The sequence below is a fragment of the Diorhabda carinulata genome, chromosome 3 (assembly GCF_026250575.1).
Source record: "Diorhabda carinulata isolate Delta chromosome 3, icDioCari1.1, whole genome shotgun sequence".
Classification (NCBI taxonomy): Eukaryota; Metazoa; Arthropoda; class Insecta; order Coleoptera; family Chrysomelidae; genus Diorhabda; species Diorhabda carinulata.
This window is the reverse complement of record NC_079462.1, coordinates 498,942-523,782: the sequence shown is the minus strand read 5'-3', so window position 1 is coordinate 523,782 and position 24,841 is coordinate 498,942. Positions and strand designations below refer to the sequence as shown.

Genomic DNA, 24,841 nt, shown 5'->3' with positions numbered 1-24,841 from the left:
TATGTGACGTAGTGCTGATTTTTGCTTGATTTTTTCGCTCAAACCTGCAGATGGAACGGTCTTTGTCTTCCTCAGACCCGATTCTCCATTTTCAGTCCATTATTTTGATTATGAAACGCCGGAAACTTTTTCACAAGTTTGTTTTTGTTCCATTCAGTCGACGATGATCCAGTGGATTTTCTTCAACCACTGCGTAGCTGGTAGCAAGTGGTTAGGTCTCGTTCAAACCAGTTTTTACCGTGTTTACAAATTCACTAAAAACGTTCACTATTAATAGCTATTAAACGACGTGGAGTCTTCGAACTTTGCCCAAATAACTACCGACACCTCTAGGTCAGTTCGAGTACTTCTGGAACCGTTCTGGTGGATCAGTTTCTTTATTGATAAGTGCTCCACGTCTTCCAGGACCGTTATTTTGTTGAAAAATTGACGAACAATTTTATAATTTAGTTTTTTGATTCTAAACTAAACATCTAATGATATAAGTTGCTGTTTGGAGTATTAGAAACCTCTTCAAGAGTTTTTTTTTATAAATTCTAAGTATCTAAACTTTCGATATAATTATTATAATCGTAGTTTTGTTGATGTAGTGTAATTATTCGCTGTGAGCGACGCCGTCTCTGCAAATATGACGTCGCGGTGAGACGGTTTGGAGAGTGTCCAGACGCCTGTGTCGCTGCAGTTCGGCACGAGCGCCGATCTTGGCCAGCTGCAAGACTTTGCAGCTAGGCACATAACCTTATTTATTATAACCAACTAATATGTAATTTTTTCGCTTGTATTTTTGAGTAGTTGTTTAAAAACGAGCCCTCGATGACTTCTACGAAGATTGGGAAACGGTTTCGTTAAGGTTAGTATCAAAAAATGCTATTAATAGTTTAAAAAAAAAAAAAAAGTTTGGAAATTAACGAATAGCGAGGTTTTTAAATTTTCCAACAACTTTTTTTACATATTATTAATAAATTATCATTGAATTACTTGAATTAGTTTTTTTTGTTTATATTCTAATAAAACTCGACGTTTTTTTTTTATTTTTTACATTATATACCAATTTTTAATAAAAAAAAACTGAGACCAGCAATTGATTTATTTCATTAAAATATTGTATAATTATCATCATCATTAAGCCTTTCGATTTCTTGAATGCTTTTTGTGTGTACAAATCCCTTTATAGTCCGGTCAAATTAGACCAAAAAATAACAGTTATACTACATAAATTCCCATCAAGCTGAAAATCAGTAAAATTGTTTAAAATACAATTGAAAATGAAATTTGATTGTACCCCATAATTTCCTTGTACGGAAAAATTTTTATTCAAGATTAAAAGTAAAAAAAATGAGTTTTTCGCAATTTTCAGCAAAACGGTGAGTTTTATCATAAAAATACCTCAGAAAAAAATTGTAGAGCATAAAATTATTTACAAAAAACGTATTAATAATTTATTTCCTACGATCCACCGTTTCTGAGATATAACGATTCAAAATATTGTAAAAGTTATAACGTTTCAGATTTAATGCCTTATTTAACGGCTATAATAACATCTTCGTCAATTGATAATTTATTTGATGAATTTATGACAGTTTTAATCAGTCAACAGAAATTTCTTACACATTCAAAAAGTCTCGGTTCATTTCAATGTTGTAAGAAAATTTTACTGCTAAAAAAACTTTTTGAAACATTATATCTCAGAAATGGTGGCTTGTAAGAAAAAAAGTATTAGTACGTTTTTTGTAGATAATTTAATGATCTACAATTTTTGTCTGAGGTATTTTTATGATAAAACTCACCGTTTTGCTGAAAATTTCGAAAAACTCATTTTTTTCACATTTGACCTTGAATAAAATTTTTTCCATACACGGAACATTCAAATTGATGGGAATTTATATCTAAATTGACCGGATTATTATTGGATTGTATTTTTCTACTTATTCTGTTAGTTCTAATAAAACTCGACGTTTTTTTTATTTTTTACATTATATACCAATTTTTAATTGAAAAAAAATGAGACCAGCAATTGATTTAATTCATTAAAATATTATATAATCATCATCATCAATTTCTTGAACGCTTTTTGTGTGTACAAATCCCTTTATAGTCCGGTCAAATTAGACCAAAAAATAACAGTTATACTACATAAATTCCCATCAAGCTGAAAATCAGTAAAATTGTTTAAAATACAATTGAAAATAAAATTTGAATGTACCCCATAACTTCCTTGTACGGAAAAATTTTTATTCAAGATTAAAAGTAAAAAAAATGAGTTTTTCGCAATTTTCAGCAAAACGGTGAGTTTTATCATAAAAATACCTCAGACAAAAATTGTAGATCATAAAATTATTTACAAAAAACGTATGAATAATTTATTTCCTACGATCCACCGTTTCTGAGATATAACGATTCAAAATATTGTAAAAGTTATAACGTTTCAGATTTAATGCCTTATTTAACGGCTATAATAACATCTTCGTCAATTGATAATTTATTTGATGAATTTATGACAGTTTTAATCAGTCAACAGAAATTTCTTACACAAACAAAAAGTCTCGGTTTATTTCAATGTTGTAAGAAAATTTTACTGCTAAAAAAACTTTTTGAAACATTATATCTCAGAAATGGTGGCTTGTAAGAAAAAAAGTATCAGTACGTTTTTTGTAGATAATTTAATGGTCTACAATTTTTGTCTGAGGTATTTTTATGATAAAACTCACCGTTTTGCTGAAAATTTCGAAAAACTCATTTTTTTCACATTTGACCTTGAATAAAATTTTTTCCATACACGGAACATTCAAATTGATGGGAATTTATGTCTAAATTGACCGGATTATTATTGGATTGTATTTTTCTACTTATTCTGTTAGTTCTAATAAAACTCGACGTTTTTTTTATTTTCTACATTATATACCAATTTTTAATAAAAAAAAAACTGAGACCAGCAATTGATTTATTTCATTAAAATATTGTATAATTATCATCATCATTAAGCCTTTCGATTTCTTGAATGCTTTTTGTGTGTACAAATCCCTTTATAGTCCGGTCAAATTAGACCAAAAAATAACAGTTATACTACATAAATTCCCATCAAGCTGAAAATCAGTAAAATTGTTTAAAATACAATTGAAAATGAAATTTGATTGTACCCCATAATTTCCTTGTACGGAAAAATTTTTATTCAAGATTAAAAGTAAAAAAAATGAGTTTTTCGCAATTTTCAGCAAAACGGTGAGTTTTATCATAAAAATACCTCAGACAAAAATTGTAGATCATAAAATTATTTACAAAAAACGTATTAATAATTTATTTCCTACGATCCACCGTTTCTGAGATATAACGATTCAAAATATTGTAAAAGTTATAACGTTTCAGATTTAATGCCTTATTTAACGGCTATAATAACATCTTCGTCAATTGATAATTTATTTGATGAATTTATGACAGTTTTAATCAGTCAACAGAAATTTCTTACACAAACAAAAAGTCTCGGTTTATTTCAATGTTGTAAGAAAATTTTACTGCTAAAAAAACTTTTTGAAACATTATATCTCAGAAATGGTGGCTTGTAAGAAAAAAAGTATCAGTACGTTTTTTGTAGATAATTTAATGGTCTACAATTTTTGTCTGAGGTATTTTTATGATAAAACTCACCGTTTTGCTGAAAATTTCGAAAAACTCATTTTTTTCACATTTGACCTTGAATAAAATTTTTTCCATACACGGAACATTCAAATTGATGGGAATTTATATCTAAATTGACCGGATTATTATTGGATTGTATTTTTCTACTTATTCTGTTAGTTCTAATAAAACTCGACGTTTTTTTTATTTTTTACATTATATACCAATTTTTAATTGAAAAAAAATGAGACCAGCAATTGATTTAATTCATTAAAATATTATATAATCATCATCATCAATTTCTTGAACGCTTTTTGTGTGTACAAATCCCTTTATAGTCCGGTCAAATTAGACCAAAAAATAACAGTTATACTACATAAATTCCCATCAAGCTGAAAATCAGTAAAATTGTTTAAAATACAATTGAAAATAAAATTTGAATGTACCCCATAACTTCCTTGTACGGAAAAATTTTTATTTAAGATTAAAAGTAAAAAAAATGAGTTTTTCGCAATTTTCAGCAAAACGGTGAGTTTTATCATAAAAATACCTCAGACAAAAATTGTAGATCATAAAATTATTTACAAAAAACGTATGAATAATTTATTTCCTACGATCCACCGTTTCTGAGATATAACGATTCAAAATATTGTAAAAGTTATAACGTTTCAGATTTAATGCCTTATTTAACGGCTATAATAACATCTTCGTCAATTGATAATTTATTTGATGAATTTATGACAGTTTTAATCAGTCAACAGAAATTTCTTACACAAACAAAAAGTCTCGGTTTATTTCAATGTTGTAAGAAAATTTTACTGCTAAAAAAACTTTTTGAAACATTATATCTCAGAAATGGTGGCTTGTAAGAAAAAAAGTATCAGTACGTTTTTTGTAGATAATTTAATGGTCTACAATTTTTGTCTGAGGTATTTTTATGATAAAACTCACCGTTTTGCTGAAAATTTCGAAAAACTCATTTTTTTCACATTTGACCTTGAATAAAATTTTTTCCATACACGGAACATTCAAATTGATGGGAATTTATGTCTAAATTGACCGGATTATTATTGGATTGTATTTTTCTACTTATTCTGTTAGTTCTAATAAAACTCGACGTTTTTTTTATTTTTTACATTATATACCAATTTTTAATAAAAAAAAAACTGAGACCAGCAATTGATTTATTTCATTAAAATATTGTATAATTATCATCATCATTAAGCCTTTCGATTTCTTGAATGCTTTTTGTGTGTACAAATCCCTTTATAGTCCGGTCAAATTAGACCAAAAAATAACAGTTATACTACATAAATTCCCATCAAGCTGAAAATCAGTAAAATTGTTTAAAATACAATTGAAAATGAAATTTGATTGTACCCCATAATTTCCTTGTACGGAAAAATTTTTATTCAAGATTAAAAGTAAAAAAAATGAGTTTTTCGCAATTTTCAGCAAAACGGTGAGTTTTATCATAAAAATACCTCAGACAAAAATTGTGGAGCATAAAATTATTTACAAAAAACGTATGAATAATTTATTTCCTACGATCCACCGTTTCTGAGATATAACGATTCAAAATATTGTAAAAGTTATAACGTTTCAGATTTAATGCCTTATTTAACGGCTATAATAACATCTTCGTCAATTGATAATTTATTTGATGAATTTATGACAGTTTTAATCAGTCAACAGAAATTTCTTACACATTCAAAAAGTCTCGGTTCATTTCAATGTTGTAAGAAAATTTTACTGCTAAAAAAACTTTTTGAAACATTATATCTCAGAAATGGTGGCTTGTAAGAAAAAAAGTATTAGTACATTTTTTGTAGATAATTTAATGATCTACAATTTTTGTCTGAGGTATTTTTATGATAAAACTCACCGTTTTGCTGAAAATTTCGAAAAACTCATTTTTTTCACATTTGACCTTGAATAAAATTTTTTCCATACACGGAACATTCAAATTGATGGGAATTTATATCTAAATTGACCGGATTATTATTGGATTGTATTTTTCTACTTATTCTGTTAGTTCTAATAAAACTCGACGTTTTTTTTATTTTTTACATTATATACCAATTTTTAATTGAAAAAAAATGAGACCAGCAATTGATTTAATTCATTAAAATATTATATAATCATCATCATCAATTTCTTGAACGCTTTTTGTGTGTACAAATCCCTTTATAGTCCGGTCAAATTAGACCAAAAAATAACAGTTATACTACATAAATTCCCATCAAGCTGAAAATCAGTAAAATTGTTTAAAATACAATTGAAAATAAAATTTGAATGTACCCCTTAACTTCCTTGTACGGAAAAATTTTTATTTAAGATTAAAAGTAAAAAAAATGAGTTTTTCGCAATTTTCAGCAAAACGGTGAGTTTTATCATAAAAATACCTCAGACAAAAATTGTAGATCATAAAATTATTTACAAAAAACGTATTAATAATTTATTTCCTACGATCCACCGTTTCTGAGATATAACGATTCAAAATATTGTAAAAGTTATAACGTTTCAGATTTAATGCCTTATTTAACGGCTATAATAACATCTTCGTCAATTGATAATTTATTTGATGAATTTATGACAGTTTTAATCAGTCAACAGAAATTTCTTACACATACAAAAAGTCTCGGTTCATTTCAATGTTGTAAGAAAATTTTACTGCTAAAAAAACTTTTTGAAACATTATATCTCAGAAATGGTGGCTTGTAAGAAAAAAAGTATTAGTACGTTTTTTGTAGATAATTTAATGATCTACAATTTTTGTCTGAGGTATTTTTATGATAAAACTCACCGTTTTGCTGAAAATTTCGAAAAACTCATTTTTTTCACATTTGACCTTGAATAAAATTTTTTCCATACACGGAACATTCAAATTGATGGGAATTTATGTGCTAAATTGACCGGATTATTATTGGATTGTATTTTTCTACTTATTCTTTTAGTTATAGTTTTTTATTCGTTTACCATTTCCGGTATCTTCTTCAATTTGAATTTTCCAGGTATTTCTTGGTATGCCTCTGTTTTTTCGCCACGATATGCCCTTCTCTATTTAATCTTGCATTTTCTTCACCACTTCATATCTTTATTTTCCTTTTATCTCCTCTATTATTTGGCTTAAATATGGTTCTCAGTATTTTTTTTCTCGGTTATCTTCTGATCTTCTTCGTGGTTGTCCCAATAATGTTTTATATTTCATTTTGTTCTTTTTACTAATATTATTGCGCATGAGTAACTTTTTATTTTTCTATATGTTCGATTATTGAACAAGGATACAGTTTCAAATACGTGTTTTTGTGTGATTCACATCTGTCATTTGTCAATACTGTTGTTTTTCAATAAAATGTTTCGTTTTTGTCTACAAACAATCGTCATGTGTCTAATTTAGTTACTTTATCGACAGATTTTTCAATTCTGTTGTCTTATTTTCATTAAGCAACTGTCATTTTCGAAAGTTTAGTTTTCAGATATTTGTAAATCATCGGCTGACACCTGTCATATGTCGAATTTGTTGTTATTTCAAACTATCTGTCATTTTTACGAGAAACAATTGTTACAGTTCTTATTTATTCACTGACATATGTCATTTGTCAATTTTGTAGTCTTCCAAGAGATTTTTAAGACAAATAATTGTCGTTTATCCAAAATTTCGTTATTTCATCTATTGATTCAACTGTCAATTTTGTCTATTAATCAGAATGTTTGCCTTTTTTTCAATAAATAACAGTTATTTGTCAAAAATTGATTAGAGGTATTTATACGTTACCCATTGACATCTGTCATTTGTCAATACTGTTGTTTTTCAATAAAATCTTTCGTTTTTGTCTACAAACAATCGTCATGTGTCTAATTTAGTTACTTTATCGACAGATTTTTCAATTCTGTTGTCTTATTTTCATTAAGCAACTGTCATTTTCGAAAGTTTAGTTTTCAGATATTTGTAAATCATCGGCTGACACCTGTCATATGTCGAATTTGTTGTTATTTCAAACTATCTGTCATTTTTACGAGAAACAATTGTTACAGTTCTTATTTATTCACTGACATATGTCATTTGTCAATTTTGTAGTCTTCCAAGAGATTTTTAAGACAAATAATTGTCGTTTATCCAAAATTTCGTTATTTCATCTATTGATTCAACTGTCAATTTTGTCTATTAATCAGAATGTTTGCCTTTTTTTCAATAAATAACAGTTATTTGTCAAAAATTGATTAGAGGTATTTATACGTTACCCATTGACATCTGTCATTTGTCAATACTGTTGTTTTTCAATAAAATCTTTCGTTTTTGTCTACAAACAATCGTCATGTGTCTAATTTAGTTACTTTATCGACAGATTTTTCAATTCTGTTGTCTTATTTTCATTAAACAACTGTCATTTTCAAAAGTTTAGTTTTCAGATATTTGTAAATCATCGGCTGACACCCGTCGTATGTCAAATTTGTTGTTTTTCCAGACTATATGTCATATTTCCGACAAATAATTGTCGTTTATCCAAAATTTCGTTACTTCATCTATTGATTCAACTGTCAATTTTCTCTATTAACAAGAGCTTTCTCTTTTTTTTCAATAAATAACCGTTATTTGTCAAAAATTGATTACGAGATATTTGTACGTCACCGATTGACATCTGTCATTTGTCAATACTGTTGTTTTTCAATAAAATTTTTCGTTTTCTCTCTTTCGTCTTGTTTTTGGTTTATTTCTAGACGGATTTTTCCTACTTTTCTTCCCAAAGTTGGAAAACTTTTGTTTATTTTTATTATAATTAAAAAATACCAAGGAAATATCGTTTCAAATAATTGATAAAATAAGACGTTTACGTCGTCGTCTGATGAAATCCGTTCTTTTGCAAATGATTTTTGAAAAACAAATCACTGAAGACAAAATCTGGCGAATAAGGTGGTTGATTTATTTTCTTCTATGCTTTTTTTGTTATTTCTCCATTTTCAAAGCTCAAAAAAGCTTCCCACAAATGCGAAATAACCTTTCCATAGTTGATTTCGATATATTTGCAATAAATGTTAAAAAATTCTGATTTTTTGTTTGTTTTTTTGTTCATACGTGCAAAATTGACGTTTTTTTTTGTTACGAACGACATTTTTTGCACAAACCACTTTCATTGTTACCCTTAACGACGTTTTTATTTTTCTTATAATGACTACGCAAAAATCAATTCCTATGTTAATCTTTTACCCATCAAACCGACTGTGATTTATTATGTACACTCCATCAAAAACATTTTCCTCTTATTATATAACGTTCCCAATGATTCCGGTTGTTAACCTTCAAATTTATTCACAAATTTCTCGTTTCTATAAATATTGATGGACTACATGTTTGAAAAACTAATTTAAATTTCCATTATACTTTTCATCAACTTTTTTCGAATACGTATCAATGTCTTAATAAATATTTTATAAGATTTTGTCTTAGTTTATGTACCAAATTCAAGAGATCTCATCTGGATTGTCCTAGAAGTATCTGGCTCAACAAAAAATGTTGTCCAATAAGAATCGTCAACTACCTTAACTATTAATGGCTGTCAAACAAATACTAAACAACATGGCGTCCTCAAACTGGTATTTTTCTGCCATCTCTAGGTCAGGCCAGGTACTACTAGGACCATCATTATAATTCAATTCAACTCTTTTAATTTTTATGGTTTTTTATGTATGAGATTCGTTAAAAAACTTTATAATCTTCTAGATTTTTGACGAAACAAACTGTTATGTATTATGAAAATTTACAAACTTTCACAAAGAACGAAATGTATTAGTGGAAATTATTTTAAAATAACTGTAAAACGAAAACTACGTAACGAATTTTTTTTAGTAACCTCTAAGTATCTCCTTGAAACTTACAAACAACTAACTTTGGACCTATAAATAATATACGGTTGCATCTGTTCTCTTCTAAAGCCCAGAACCGTCGTTAGCCACGTTATACGTGTCTATAAATCAGGATGATCTGAAAATATATTATTAGCAAATTCCGGATTATCTTTTGTATACAGTATGGAGAAGAAAAGTCCGAGGAATATTTTATAAATGAAGAAAAAGAAGTTATGGGGCGCTTCACACAACTTTGAAATGCAGAAAATCATCACTGACACCTGTAATTTGTCAATTTTGTTATCTTTCCAGAGTTTTTTATATTTTTTTTTTCGACAAATAACCGTCGTTTGTAAAAATGGTAACGAGGTATATGCAAAACCTGTCATTTGTCAAACAACTGTCATTTTTGAAAGTTTGGTTTTGAAGTATTTGTAAATTATCGACTGACCCCTGTCATTTGTCAATTTTTTTATTTTACAAGATTATTTCTGTCCTTTTCTCGGCAATTAATCGTCTTGTGTTATCGATACCTGTAATTTGTCAATTTTATTATCTTTCCACAGTTTTTCATATTTTTTTTTCGACAAATAACCGTCATTTGTCAAAATGGTAACGAGGTATTTGTGACACCTGTCATTTGTCAATTCTGTTGTCTTATTTTCGACAAACAACTGTCAATTTCGAAAGTTTAACTTAGAAGTATTTGTAAATCATCAAACAAATGTCAAATGTAAATTTTTTTTAATTACGACAAATAATTGTCATTTATCCAAAATTTCGTTATTTTATCTATTGATATAATTGTCAATTTCGTCTATTAACCAGAGTTTTTGTCGTTTTTTCAATAAATAACCGTTACTTGTCAAAAATTCATTACGAGGTATTTGTACGTTACCTATTGACATCTGTCATTTGTCAATACTGTTGTTTTTCAATGAAATCTTTCGTTTTTATCTACAAACAATCGTCATGTGTCTAATTTAGTTACTTTATCGATTGACACATGTAATTTGTCAATTCTGTTGTCTTATTTTCATTAAACAACTGTCATTTCGAAAGTTTAGTTTTGAAGTATTTGTAAATAATCGGCTGACACCTGTCGTATGTCGAATTTATTGTTATTTCAAACTATCTGTCATTTTTCCGACAAACAATTGTTGCAGTTCTTATTTTATTCACCGAAATCTGTCATTTGCCAACTTTGTAGTCTTCCAAGAGATTTTTACGACAAATAATTGTCATTTATCCAAAATTTCGTTACTTTATCTATTGATTCAACTGTTAATTTTGTCTATTAACAAAAGTTTTTGTCGTTTTTTCAATAAATAACCGTTATTCGTCAAAAATTCATTACGGGGTATTTGTACGTTACCCATTGACATCTGTCATTTGTCAATACTGTTGTTTTCCAATAAAATCTTTCGTTTTTTTCTACAAATAATCGTCATGTGTCTAATTTAGTTACTTTATCGACAGATTTTTCAATTCTGTTGTCTTATTTTCAACTAACAACTGTCATTTTCGAAAGCTTAGTTTTTTAAATCATCTGCTGACACCTGTCATATGTCGACTTTGTTGTTATTTCAAACTATCTGTCATTTTTCCGACAAACAATTGTTACAATTCTTAGTCTATTCACCGAAATCTGTCAGTTGTCAATTTTGTAGTCTTCCAAGAGATTTTTACGACAAATAATTGTCGTTTATCCAAAATTTCGTTACTTCAATTGATATAACTGTCAATTTCGTCTATTATTCAGAGTTTTTGTCTTTTTTATTAATAAATAACCGCAATTTGTCAAAAATTTAGTTACGAGGTAATATATAATATATATAATACTGTTGTTTTTCAAAAAAATCTTTCGTTTTTTCTACAACCAATCGTTATGTGTCAAATTTAGTTACTTTATCGACCATTTGTCAATTCTTCCAACTCGCAAGTATTTTCTCGCTGTTTTTGACAAATAACTGTCATTTGTCAACTATATTGTCACTTTTTTTACATAAAACTAATGATTTGTATTAGAAACAGCATTGATATTGAACGTACAGGTTATTTTTGTGAGTTTTGGCATATATTTAATATTATAAACCAAAAAATACTGACAGCGAATGTTTCAGAAGTGCACACAGTTAAATCTCGATAGAATATTTTCCGAATACAAGTTCCCATCTCTACACAAAAATCTTTTCAGTTGTCTGACCCATTTCTTTCAACAGTTTATAGCTTCCGAAGCTATGATGCGTCAAATTTATTTTATTGGTTTAACTCTACGGTTTGTTTTATAATATCTCTTGTGTTTGTTCGTTCTTTATTTTTTTTTTTTTTCATTTCCAAGTAGTCGAGAGTTCCAATTGAACTATTTTAAATATATATATATATATATATGTAGAGATATTTAGTTTGATTTACTGGAAGATATAGACGACAAAATTATTCATTGGATTGCGATCCAAATATTTCTCATTACTGCATACTTTCTGGTGGAGATAAAACTTTTGTTGGGACTCAAAAAATCACTTTATAAATACATATTACTTGTAATCCATTTAATAGAGTAATGCCTGTATTATTTGTATGACAGAATAAAGTTTTAAAAATCAATAATTTCTAGTTGACTGTACTATTTAAAAATTTCTCATTTTACATCTAGCTCTGTCTATAAATTACGGCCTCTCATGTGGAAGATTAAGATGTTGTAGCGAAATTTATAGAGCGGGTATAAGATCGCAAAAAAATGTGTAGAGATGTTTTGGTTTTGTTTTGAATTTTGACTAGCGCTGCAATTGGTTTCGGATGAAAGTTTTGTGTCAGTTGGAAATAAATGTGTACCGAACTTTTTTGTGAGTTTTCTCGCAATTACTCTTTAAATAAATAAGAATTTATCGACGAAACAAACTCTAAATACAGTTTGTCCATTTAGAACAGCTAAAAGTCGAAGGAAACTAAGTGGGTCGTATACAGTGGATGATACGATACTTTGATATTTTATATTTTGATTTTCATTGTCTTGAAGATGTTCGAGAGATGGTGCTTTTATAATTTCGGAACCTCAAGTGAATCCATAAGTAAAATTCTCAAAAAAAATTAACAATTTCTTACTAGATTTATGAATACTAGGATCCCAGTACTACACAACCTTATCAGGAACACAGCAGTAATGACAAATCTCATTTACAATCATAAAACAACGTAAAAAATCTTTTTTATATACTCCAATATGAAAATTACGTAGCAAATTCTACACTTGACGATGCTGTCGCTAAACTAAAAATTTTGTTCCACCATAAACGAACACACAGAAAGATAAATAACCTCAACATCACGGTCGAACGTCATACGTCAAAATCACTTGACAAACGCCAACAATATTGACAAATGACGGATGTCAATCGTTAACAAATACCTCGTAACCAAATTTTTGACAAATTACGGTTATTTATCAATAAAAAAGACAAAACATTGATTAATAGACGAAATTGACAGTTGAATCAATAGATTAAGTAACGAAATTTTGGATAAACGACAATTATTTGTCGTAAAAATCTCTTGGCAGACTACAAAATTGACAAATGACAGATGTCGGTGAATAAAATAAGAACTGTAACAATTGTTTCTCGGAAAAATGACAGATAGTTTGAAATAACAACAAATTCGACATATGACAGGTGTCAGCAGATGATTTACAAATATCTGAGAACTAAACTTTCGAAAATGACAGTTGTTTAATGAAAATAACACAAGAGAATTGACAAATTTCATGTGTCGATCGATAAACTAGAGACATGACGATTGTTTGTAAACAAAACGAAAGATTTTATTGAAAAACAACAGTATTGACAAATGACAGATGTCAATGGGTAACGTACAAATACCTCGTAATGAATTTTTAACAAATAACGGTTATTTATTAATAAAAAAGACAAAAACACTGATTAATAGACGAAATTGACAGTTGAATCAATAGATGAAGTAACGAAATTTTGGATAAACGACAATTATTTGTCGTAAAAATCTCTTGGCAGACTACAAAATTGACAAATGACAGATGTCGGTGAATAAAATAAGAACTGTAACAATTGTTTCTCGGAAAAATGACAGATAGTTTGAAATAACAACAAATTCGACATATGACAGGTGTCAGCAGATGATTTACAAATATCTGAAAACTAAACTTTCGAAAATGACAGTTGTTTAATGAAAATAACACAAGAGAATTGACAAATTTCATGTGTCGATCGATAAACTAGAGACATGACGATTGTTTGTAAACAAAACGAAAGATTTTATTGAAAAACAACAGTATTGACAAATGACAGATGTCAATGGGTAACGTACAAATACCTCGTAATGAATTTTTAACAAATAACGGTTATTTATTAATAAAAAAGACCAAAACTTTGGTTAATAGACGAAATTGTCAGTTGAATCAATAGATGAAGTAACGAAATTTTAGATAAACGAAAATTATTTGACATATAGTCTGGAAAAACAACAAATTTGACATACGACGGGTGTCAGCCGATGATTTACAAATACTTCAAAACTAAACTTTCGAAAATGACAGTAGTTTAATGAAAATAAGACAAGAGAATTGACAAATGACAGGTGGCACAAATACCTCGTTTCCATTTTGACAAACGACGGTTATTTGTCAAAAAAAAATATAAAAAACTGCGGAAAAATAATAAAATTGACAAATTACAGGTGTCGGTAACACAAGACGATTAATTGTAGAGAAAAAGACAGAAATAATCTTGAAAAATAACAAAATCGACAAATGACAGGTGTCAATCGATGACGTACCGATACCTTGTAACTGAAATGACTTTACCCTCTTCTAAAACATTCACTGCGAGTATTTTTTGGTTAATAATAATCAAACACATGCCAAAACTCATAAAAACAACCTGTACGTTCAAAAGCAAATCAGTTCCGAATCAAAATATTTGTTTAACTGTGTTTACTATTATTGGCTATTAAATTTATTTAAAAAAAAAAACTATAGTTTTTAGCCGGAGCTTGATATTAAACAGATGGCTTCACTAAATTAACTGAAGACTATAACAACAATATTCTAATAATTATTATTTGTCGACTAAATATGTTTGTCAATCAAATTAAACATCGTCAGATCTGGCACGCATCGGGGTTGGCCGCGAAAAGATAAACAGTCACTCGTACGTCGTTGAAAGAGAGTCACCCTAGTTGGCTATGATTGCCGGTCGAAATATCATTTGCCAACTGGAAGACACCCAGTCAATGGCATGTTGATGTTGAGGTGTCGTCTCTGGTACAAAACCGGCGTGAGAATGTGTATGCGTGTATATGAATGACGACGAATCGTAAGGTGGTTTTGGGATTTTTCCAAAGGTTACTTATCCCGATTCTCGGAATTATGTCAACAACTTATAATTAAATACGAGGCGTATAGAAAATAGATAAATAAAAATCTTATATTTCCATATAGTTACTTTCGCGAAATCAAACGATGTCAAATCTGGTCAGTACACGGTAACGAATTAAGATTAAAACAAAGAAAATCTTGATTATGCTACTAGATTATTTTCTTTTAAATCCTTTAGTCGATTTTTTATTTATTTTTATGGATTTGTAGCTTAATTTTTCGGAAATATAACTGTCGTTTTTCTATTATATAAAAAAAGTAAACTTTTGTTAACAAATTGTAGAATTATTATTGTTTATACTCTTTTTTATTTATTGTAATATCTCATGCAATAATTTTTGATATACAAGGTATCTAAAAAGAAAAAAAGTTTATTGAAAAAATTTCTCCGTGATGGCTGCTATTTTCGTGATGGATTTTTTCTTTTATTTGTACCAGGGAAGATCTTGGACGCCCGGATTTTAATTTCAAAAATTCTGGACTCATTGCCCAATCTAGCCTAGCGCTTTTTTTAAGTGAGAAACCATAATCAGCTAACTTATTCGCCAGATTTAGCTCCCTATGACTTTTGCTTAGATTCAAAACTCAAAAAAACTCGCTTTGCAGTACATTGAGGCTGAAAACTTAACGAATTGAAGCCTATTCCAGCAGAGGCTTCAAACAAGTGTATGGAAAATCAAATTGGGTTTATTTTGAAGGTTATGATAAAAATTTCTATTTAAATACGTAAAAATATTATAGTACAGGTGAAATATGATTAAATCCGATATTAAATTGGACGCTGATGATTTTCTAGATTCTCAGAGGTTTTCGGTTACTGAATAATCTTAACAAAATTTCGAGCACGGGTTTTCGAAATTTTGGAACGCGAATAACTCGATAATTAAGAGGAATTCGAAAAAAACTGTTTGAACAAAAAATGTAGAGCATAAAATTTTGCACAAAAAATGTCTCTAGTCATTTTTTCGTTGGAGTCACTATTTCTGAGTAAATCTTACGAAAACCGGAGTATCTGCTCGCGAATTCCAGCCAGTGCGATTTTAAACTAATTTACATTGAAAGGGCATATGGAAACTGCTCTAACTCTTGAAAAACTATTTTGTTGTCGCGTTCGTGTTATTATCAATATTTTTTGTCCCGAAAGAATTTTCGAAATCTTCATGAATTTCGAGTTATTCGCGATTCAAAATATTTCTGAGCGTTCAAAAATATTTTATAATGGAAATTTTGAGGTTAGGAAAAATTCTCACTGACCAATTTACGGAGAATTTTGTGCTCTACAGTTTTAGTACTGAAACTTTTTTTCGAATTCTACGTAGTTTTCGAGTTATTCGCGATTCAAAATGTTTTTGAGTACTTGAACGCAGGCTACGGTGAAAATTTTGAGGTTAGGAAAAAATTCTTACAAACCAATTTAAGGAGATTTTTGTGCCCTACAGTTTTAGTTCTGAAACTTTTTTTCGAATTCTACGTAATTTTCGAGTTAATCATGATTCAAAATATTTTTGAGCGTTCAAACCCATTTTATAACGGAAATTTTGAGGTTAGGAAAAAATGCTCAAGAACTAATTTATAGAGAATTTTGTGCTCTACAGTTTCGGTTCTGGTACTTTTTTTCGAATTCGTAATAGTTTTCGAGTTATTTGAGATTCAAAATATTTTTGAGCGTTCAAACCCATTTTATAATGGAAATTTTGAGGTTAGGAAAAAATGCTCACAAACTAATTTATAGAGAATTTTGTGCTCTACAGTTTTACTTCTAAAACTTTTTTTCGAATTCGTAATAGTTTTCGAGTTATTCGCGATTCAAAATATTTTTGAGCGTTCGAACCCATTTTATAATGGATATTTTTTGGTTGGGAAAAATTCTTACCAACCAATTCACGAGGAATTTTGTGTTCTACAATTTTGGTTCAGGCACTTTTTTTCGAATTTTACGTAGTTTTCGAGTTATTTGCGATTCAAAATATGTTTGAACTTTCTAACCTATTTTATAATGGAAATTTTTAGGTTAGGAAAAATTCTTACTGGCCAATTTATGGAGAATTTTGTGTTCTACAATTTTGGCTCAGGCACTTTTTTTCGAATTTTACGTAGTTTTCGAGTTATTTGCGATTCAAAATATTTTTGAGCTTTCTAACCTATTTTATAATGGAAATTTTGAGGTTAGGAAAAAATTGAAACATTTCTGTATAGAATGTTGCACTCTACATTTTTTGTCCCGGCAGTTTATGTCGAAATCCTCATAGTTTTCGAGTTATGCCCAATTCAAAATGTTTTTGAGTATAAAAGCCCATTTTATAATGAAAATTTTGAGGTTAGGAAAAAAACTTCCCAACCAATATATGAAAAATTTTGTACTCTACATTTTTTGTCACTACATTTTCTTTCTAATTCCTCATAGTTTTCGAGTTATTCGCGTTTCAAAATTTCTTTGAGTTCCAAGTCCCAAAATTTCGAAAATCCGTACCAATAATTTTGTTTCTAGACTTATATACACCATCCCAAAATCTAGTGAATAAAAACCGCCCAATTTAATTTAAGATTCTACCTCAAAATCGCCCAATTTCCCCGTACTATTAGTTTGTGTTATAGTACAGTCGAATTCTATTTCTGAGAATTGTCAAAAATATTTCTGATTACACCGCGTATAAATAAATAGATACACGGATTTTCTACACTCTCCACTTTTAGTTTAATCATACCCAGGTTCGCTAACGACGTATTTTTAGAAAGGTATGTTTATTTTATAATGAGTTTTGTCTCTGCCCGAAATAACCAAAGTTTCTGTATAAATCAACGGGAATAAGTCAAATATTATCGGAAAATAAATATTAAATCTTCGAAAATGTTTTGTTTTTTAATAGCTAGTGAATTAGTCGTTTTTTTTGGTACATTTCCAAAGTATGTACCTACGATTTTCAAAAGGATTCCAAATTAATAATTTCCGCACCTGAAACAGCGACATCTGTGTACATTAATGATTTATTGTACATGATTTTTAATTGGACCAAGATTATGATTTAATTGGAAACGCAAATAGCCTTATGAAGACCTTGGGCTCTGAAATAATTTCAATCTTAGATAATTTATATATAGAAAGTTTCCAATACATAAATTACTTCCTGGAAAAATTATTTCCAGGGATAAAACTTTCCAAAAGTATAAGAACTTTTTCCCGAAGGATAATAATACATTGAAATCCACTTTTTTGATAAAATAACAAATTCGGAATTTGTATTTCGGAATCGTAAATCGTATATAGACGAGTGCGTTTGCCAAAATAGTTTCAGTATTAAATAACAAACAATGGGGGTGAATAAATAGTTTAAAACTATTCAAATAACCCTCGTGTGATAAAAATACGTCTAATTGTTGGTTAATTTCCAAATATAAGAATAATTTATAACATTTGATATTATTTTCTTAAATTAGATTTATTTTCCGTATGTTTATAGTAATAAAACGAGACCTGAAATTAGTCCCGGTCCCCTGGATGATCATATCTACGCAAAATCGCTACGCAGTTAAATGTCCGAACCTGAAAATTTAATTATAGAATCCTATTTCCGAAGAGATATTTGTAAACAGCTCGTACACTGAAAAAAATAAAAAATCTACGATCTTTATAAACGGATCCTATAAAGCATTTGAAATACGTTAAGAAACTTTTGTATTATTTGGTATTTCAAATTTCATACCAGCGATTTTCAGCAACCTCCAGCTATTCTATCATGCCTTTACAATCCTCTCGACACCAGAATGTCTCCGTCTACTTCCGGTTGGGTTTTGAATCAGTATTTTCAGGCTTACAAAAACTAGAAAAATCACCTTTTGGTTTTATCTTCGAAGGAAAAGATTTAAACTTTAGTTCTGAAGCTGTAGGTAGCTACTGGTTCGAGAAAACTGCCTTCAGCTCTTCGATTTAGTAGATTTTGATGAAACCTTCGAGTACGAGACCTGAAGAAGCTTTTAGCCTACTGCTGACAGGAGATTTGACTCCTTTGGTCTCTAGAATGTCTACGTCTACTTCCAGGTGTGTTTGGAATCCATATTTTGGAACGTTTCAGGCTTACAAAAACTAGAAAAATCACATTTTGGTTATATCTTTGAAGGAAAAGACTTAAACTTTAGTTCTGAAGCTGTAGGCAGCTACTGGTTCGAGAAAACTGCCTTCAGCTCTTCGATTTAGTAGATTTTGATGAAACCTTCGAGTACGAGACCTGAAGAAACCTTTAGCCTACTGCTGACAGGAGATTTGACTCCTTTGGTCTCTAGAATGTCTACGTCTACTTCCAGGTGTGTTTGGAATCCATATTTTGGAACGTTTCAGGCTTACAAAAACTAGAAAAATCACATTTTGGTTATATCTTTGAAGGAAAAGACTTAAACTTTAGTTCTGAAGCTGTAGGCAGCTACTGGTTCGAGAAAACTGCCTTCAGCTCTTCGATTTAGTAGATTTTGATGAAACCTTCGAGTACGAGACCTGAAGAAGCTTTTAGCCTACTGCTGACAGAGTTTTGACTCCTTTGGTCTCTAGAATGTCTACGTCTACTTCCAGGTGTGTTTGGAATCCATATTTTGGAACGTTTCAGGCTTACAAAAACTAGAAAAATCACATTTTGGTTATATCTTTGAAGGAAAAGACTTAAACTTTAGTTCTGAAGCTGTAGGCAGCTACTGGTTCGAGAAAACTGCCTTCAGCTCTTCGATTTAGTAGATTTTGATGAAACCTTCGAGTACGAGACCTGAAGAAACCTTTAGCCTACTGCTGACAGGAGATTTGACTCCTTTGGTCTCTAGAATGTCTACGTCTACTTCCAGGTGTGTTTGGAATCCATATTTTGGAACGTTTCAGGCTTACAAAAACTAGAAAAATCACATTTTGGTTATATCTTTGAAGGAAAAGACTTAAACTTTAGTTCTGAAGCTGTAGGCAGCTACTGGTTCGAGAAAACTGCCTTCAGCTCTTCGATTTAGTAGATTTTGATGAAACCTTCGAGTACGAGACCTGAAGAAACCTTTAGCCTACTGCTGACAGGAGATTTGACTCCTTTGGTCTCTAGAATGTCTACGTCTACTTCCAGGTGTGTTTGGAATCCATATTTTGGAACGTTTCAGGCTTACAAAAACTAGAAAAATCACCTTTTGGTTTTATCTTTGAAGGAAAAGATTTAAACTTTAGTTCTGAAGCTGTAGGCAGCTACTGGTTCGAGAAAACTGCCTTCAGCTCTTCGATTTAGTAGATTTTGATGAAACCTTCGAGTACGAGACCTGAAGAAACCTTTAGCCTACTGCTGACAGGAGATTTGACTCCTTTGGTCTCTAGAATGTCTACGTCTACTTCCAGGTGTGTTTGGAATCCATATTTTGGAACGTTTCAGGCTTACAAAAACTAGAAAAATCACCTTTTGGTTTTATCTTTGAAGGAAAAGATTTAAACTTTAGTTCTGAAGCTGTAGGCAGCTACTGGTTCGAGAAAACTGCCTTCAGCTCTTCGATTTAGTAGATTTTGATGAAACCTTCGAGTACGAGACCTGAAGAAACTTGTAGCCTACTGCTGACAGGAGTTTTGACTCCTCTGGACTCTAGAATGTCTACGTCTACTTCCAGGTGTGTTTGGAATCCATATTTTGGAACGTTTCAGGCTTACAAAAACTAGAAAAATCACATTTTGGTTTTATCTTCGAAGGAAAAGATTTAAACTTTAGTTCTGAAGCTGTAGGCAGCTACTGGTTCGAGAAAAAACTGCCTTCAGCTCCTCGATTTAGTAGATTTTGATGAAACCTTCGAGTACGAGACCTGAAGAAACCTTTAGCCTACTGCTGACAGGAGATTTGACTCCTTTGGTCTCTAGAATGTCTACGTCTACTTCCAGGTGTGTTTGGAATCCATATTTTGGAACGTTTCAGGCTTACAAAAACTAGAAAAATCACATTTTGGTTATATCTTTGAAGGAAAAGACTTAAACTTTAGTTCTGAAGCTGTAGGCAGCTACTGGTTCGAGAAAACTGCCTTCAGCTCTTCGATTTAGTAGATTTTGATGAAACCTTCGAGTACGAGACCTGAAGAAACCTTTAGCCTACTGCTGACAGGAGATTTGACTCCTTTGGTCTCTAGAATGTCTACGTCTACTTCCAGGTGTGTTTGGAATCCATATTTTGGAACGTTTCAGGCTTACAAAAACTAGAAAAATCACCTTTTGGTTTTATCTTTGAAGGAAAAGATTTAAACTTTAGTTCTGAAGCTGTAGGCAGCTACTGGTTCGAGAAAACTGCCTTCAGCTCTTCGATTTAGTAGATTTTGATGAAACCTTCGAGTACGAGACCTGAAGAAACCTTTAGCCTACTGCTGACAGGAGATTTGACTCCTTTGGTCTCTAGAATGTCTACGTCTACTTCCAGGTGTGTTTGGAATCCATATTTTGGAACGTTTCAGGCTTACAAAAACTAGAAAAATCACCTTTTGGTTTTATCTTTGAAGGAAAAGATTTAAACTTTAGTTCTGAAGCTGTAGGCAGCTACTGGTTCGAGAAAACTGCCTTCAGCTCTTCGATTTAGTAGATTTTGATGAAACCTTCGAGTACGAGACCTGAAGAAACTTGTAGCCTACTGCTGACAGGAGTTTTGACTCCTCTGGACTCTAGAATGTCTACGTCTACTTCCAGGTGTGTTTGGAATCCATATTTTGGAACGTTTCAGGCTTACAAAAACTAGAAAAATCACATTTTGGTTTTATCTTCGAAGGAAAAGATTTAAACTTTAGTTCTGAAGCTGTAGGCAGCTACTGGTTCGAGAAAAAACTGCCTTCAGCTCCTCGATTTAGTAGATTTTGATGAAACCTTCGAGTACGAGACCTGAAGAAACTTTTAGCCTACTGCTGACAGGAGATTTGACTCCTTTGGACTCTAGAATGTCTACGTCTACTTCCAGGTGTGTTTGGAATCCATATTTTGGAACGTTTCAGGCTTACAAAAACTAGAAAAATCACCTTTTGGTTTTATCTTCGAAGGAAAAGATTTAAACTTTAGTTCTGAAGCTGTAGGCAGCTACTGGTTCGAGAAAAAACTGCCTTCAGCTCCTCGATTTAGTAGATTTTGATGAAACCTTCAAGTACGAGACCTGAAGAAACTTTTAGCCTACTGCTGACAGGAGTTTTGACTCCTTTGGACTCCAGAATGTCTTCGTTTCTTTTAGTTGCGTTTCGAATCCATATTTTACATCTTTCGAGGTGCAAAAAATATTTGATTGCATCTTTGAAAAAGCATGATTTTAGTTTTAGTTTCAAAATTGGTATAACAACATAAAAAATAAATCCGAATACATTCGAGTACCGATACAAAATGTTAGTTTGATATTATAAATGAATTATAAATTAAAACTAGAATTTTCATAGTGTAGCGGCAGATAAACGTTGATGTCACCTAACGTATGTGTCTTTTAATTATAATAGAATTATTTATAGAAGATCTAAAAATATTCTACAAGCTGCCTATCACTTTCCATAGGTCAAGACAAACGGAAAACCTCCGATCGCGTCAAGTTATTAAACTCGAAAATAAACAAAATTACCCATAAAAATTCAAAAGCACATAACTCAAATGTTGTTACGTATAAAACGATTTTAATTTTTCAAATTTGTTTTTGCAGTTACCACAAAGAAACAACTACATCAAACCGGTTCGGTTCCCACCGGGATATCTGCGTCTTAAGACCTGGAGAAACACGTATCCCTCGTGCGAGGAGGTGGACCTCTGATCAAGGTTATCTCTGGACCGGTTCGAAGTTAATTCGTCGAAAACTTCCCCAAGTTAATCTATTGTGTCAAGAAGAACTTGGGGTTGATACGGCGACACCGCTTCTCGATCATTTCCGACCCGGAGGCGTCCCGTTCTTTTTGTATAATATGTATATATGGACAGTTTAAATAGTAGATATTAAGATGGAAAATAGAAGGGTGGGCTACCGGGTCTCTAGATGATATTTGGGGCTTTTTTATTGCTTTACTAATATCCAAAATGCGATTTGATTTGATTTTTTTCTTTTCAACCCTCTGATGATAGTTTTTAGATGTATTAAAACATAGAAAAGTTATTTTCGATATTGAATATACGTACCTTACAATTAAATACGTCGAAATACAGGGTGGTTTATAAATAAAACGAAAAACTTGTTTAGAAATTTCGAAAATTGAATGAATTTGCTAGTTTTAAATTTTTTTGACGACTTTCTCTATACAGAGATTGCATTGATCATAAAAATCGATTATGTAACCTCGATAAGTTTTAATTTTATTATAAAACGCAAACTTTATCAGAAGAGGTGAAATTTCTAATAATTTGAACCGGCTCGAAGGACCAATACTCAAATTGGTACCGGTTTTACGCGATTACGTTCATTTTTGGATCGAATTTTTTTTTCAATCATCCTGTAGATGCCTTGTTGAAAATATACGTAACAAAATAAAAGGGAAAATCGTAAAGAAATCCGTCGTTTAGGGATCAGTAAGGTACAGCTTCAACTGGTCAACAAAAAAATCCAGCCAATTATTATAGAAACTGCATCGAGAATTAAATTAGACATAGAATATTTATATAGAGAGATTCCATTGTAGGCCTAAATACGTTTAACAAAAAAAAATTTGATCACACATCCATCAAAATAATAAGGAATTGATTCGAAAAGACATAGACATCGCTGGTCGGCCTTGGGACATTTCAAAATGCATCTGGGTCGAGTAAATTGATAATTACATTCACCCAAATCAATGTCATCCATATTTTTTAACAAAAAATCATTAATGTGGCCTTTTTTTAACAAAATTCGTATGATAATCTCGTGGTTTTGATTTCTCCAACAGCTCAATCATATACGACTAAAATCCTGGATCTTTGAGGCAAATTTTGCTCGTAGTGGGCATTAGAGCCTCAATTTCTGACGAAAAAACTAATAAAAATCATTAATGTGGCCATTTTTTAACAAAATTCATATGATAATCTCGTGGTTTTGATTTCTACACCAGTTCAATCGTAAACAACTAAAAGCTTAGATCTTCGAGGCAAATTTTGCTCGTAGTGGACGATAGAGCCTCAATTCCTGACGAAAAAACTAATAAAAATCATTAATGTGGCCATTTTTTAACAAAATTCATATGATAATCTCGTGGTTTTGATTTCTCCACCAGTTCAATCGTAAACAACTAAAAGCTTAGATCTTCGAGGCAAATTTTGCTCGTAGTGGACGATAGAGCCTCAATTCCTGACGAAAAAACTAATAAAAATCATTAATGTGGCCATTTTTTAACAAAATTCATATGATAATCTCGTGGTTTTGATTTCTACACCAGTTCAATCGTAAACAACTAAAAGCTTAGATCTTCGAGGCAAATTTTGCTCGTAGTGGACGATAGAGCCTCAATTCCTGACGAAAAAACTAATAAAAATCATTAATGTGGCCATTTTTTAACAAAATTCATATGATAATCTCGTGGTTTTGATTTCTCCACCAGTTCAATCGTAAACAACTAAAAGCTTAGATCTTCGAGGCAAATTTTGCTCGTAGTGGACGATAGAGCCTCAATTCCTGACGAAAAAACTAATAAAAATCATTAATGTGGCCATTTTTTAACAAAATTCATATGATAATCTCGTGGTTTTGATTTCTCCACCAGTTCAATCGTAAACAACTAAAAGCTTAGATCTTCGAGGCAAATTTTGCTCGTAGTGGACGATAGAGCCTCAATTCCTGACGAAAAAACTAATAAAAATCATTAATGTGGCCATTTTTTAACAAAATTCATATGATAATCTCGTGGTTTTGATTTCTACACCAGTTCAATCGTAAACAACTAAAAGCTTAGATCTTCGAGGCAAATTTTGCTCGTAGTGGACGATAGAGCCTCAATTCCTGACGAAAAAACTAATAAAAATCATTAATATGGCCATTTTTAATCACCCAATCAACCCACGCATAT

General features: G+C 30.7%; 1 long non-coding RNA gene across 1 annotated transcript; it reads left to right on the top strand.

Annotated features, from left to right (window-relative positions):
- The first annotated feature begins 658 nt into the window (after positions 1-658).
- LOC130891900 (uncharacterized) lies at positions 659-24,796 on the top strand. Its single transcript, XR_009058967.1, has 2 exons — positions 659-850; positions 22,519-24,796. It is a non-coding gene; the product is annotated as an uncharacterized LOC130891900 (long non-coding RNA).
- The last annotated feature ends 45 nt before the right edge of the window (positions 24,797-24,841 follow it).